Raw genomic sequence first — 1,585 nt, forward strand, 5'->3', positions numbered from 1 at the left:
TATGACAAAAAGCCAGATGGCTTTCTTTGCTTCATATGTTCAGACAAGCTTAGCATGTCCACATCCACCGATATCAGGTAAAACACAAAGACAAGTTCTGCTAAATCTGTGTAGTTCTTCTGCAATTATTTCAAGCAGGTATGTATGACTTTAGTCATGTGTGTACCAGTTTTAATCAAGCGTGTGAATAGTGTAATACAGTTTGATGTTCAGGAGGTGACTTATGTTTGTGTCGGCTCCGACTGACGAGATAAGAGGCCGAGATGGGTTTCTTTCTGAACATTTGCTTTGTATGTTCAGACAAGCTTAGCATGTCTACATCCAGCGATATCAGGTAAAACACAAAGGCAAGTTCTGCTAAATCTGTGTAGTTAATCTGCAATTATTTCAAGCAGGTATGTATGACTTTAGACATGTGTGTACCAGTTTTAATCAAGCGTGTGAATAGTGTAATACAGTTGGGTGTTTGTCATGGTCATGTCAATGAAACTGGATGTCTTCATCCTTATTTCGTTCCCTTCGATAGCTCAGTTGGTAGAGCGGAGGACTGTAGGTTCATAATGTCAGTAATCCTTAGGTCGCTGGTTCAACTCCGGCTCGAAGGAGGTGGTTTATGTTTGTGTAGGTTCCGACTGACGAGATAAAAAGCTGAGATGGGTTTCTTTGCTTCATATGTTCAGACAAGCTTAGTGTGTCCACATCCACCGATATCAGGTAAAACACAAAGACAAGTTCTGCTAAATCTGTGTAGTTCTTCTGCAATTATTTCAAGCAAAGGTATTTCGTTCCCTTCGATCTTTCAGTTGGTAGAGCGGAGGACTGTAGATTCATAATGTCAGTAATCCTTAGGTCTCGGGCTCGAAGGAGGTGATTTATGTTTGTGTCGGCTCCGACTGACGAGATAAAAAGCTGAGATGGCTTTCTTTGCTTTGTATGTTCCACCGATATCAGGTAAAACACAAAGACAAGTTCTGCTAAATCTGTGTAGTTCTTCTGCAATTATTTCAAGCAAAGGTATTTCGTTCCCTTCGATCTTTCAGTTGGTAGAGCGGAGGACTGTAGATTCATAATGTCAGTAATCCTTAGGTCTCGGGCTCGAAGGAGGTGATTTATGTTTGTAATGGTTCCGACTGACGAGATAAAAAGCTGAGACGGGTTTCTTTTGTTCATTTGTTCAGACAAGCTTAGCTTGTCCACATCCAGCGATATCAGGTAAAACACAAAGACAAGTTCTGCTAAATCTGTGTAGTTCTTCTGCAATTATTTCAAGCAAGGTATTTCGTTCCCTTCGATCTTTCATTTGATAGAGTGGAGGACTGTAGGTTCATAATGTCGGTAATCCTTAGGTCGCTGGTTGAATTCCGGCTCGAAGGAGGTGATTTATGTTTGTGTCGGTTCCGACTGACGAGATAAAAAGCTGAGATAGGTTTCTTTGCTTCGTATGTTCAGACAAGCTTAGCGTGTCCACATCCACCGATATCAGGTAAAACACAAAGACAAGTTCTGCTAAATCTGTGTAGTTCTTCTGCAATTATTTCAAGCAAGGTATTTCGTTCCCTTCGATAGCTCAGTTGGTAGAGCGGAG

General features: G+C 41.2%; 1 non-coding gene across 1 annotated transcript; it reads left to right on the plus strand.

Annotated features, from left to right (window-relative positions):
• Positions 1-516: 516 nt before the first annotated feature.
• Positions 517-605, plus strand: trnay-gua. Its single transcript is given in 2 exon segments — positions 517-553; positions 570-605. It is a non-coding gene; the product is annotated as a tRNA-Tyr (tRNA).
• The last annotated feature ends 980 nt before the right edge of the window (positions 606-1,585 follow it).

This window comes from Micropterus dolomieu, unplaced genomic scaffold, assembly GCF_021292245.1.
Source record: "Micropterus dolomieu isolate WLL.071019.BEF.003 ecotype Adirondacks unplaced genomic scaffold, ASM2129224v1 contig_11623, whole genome shotgun sequence".
Lineage (NCBI taxonomy): Eukaryota > Metazoa > Chordata > Actinopteri > Centrarchiformes > Centrarchidae > Micropterus > Micropterus dolomieu.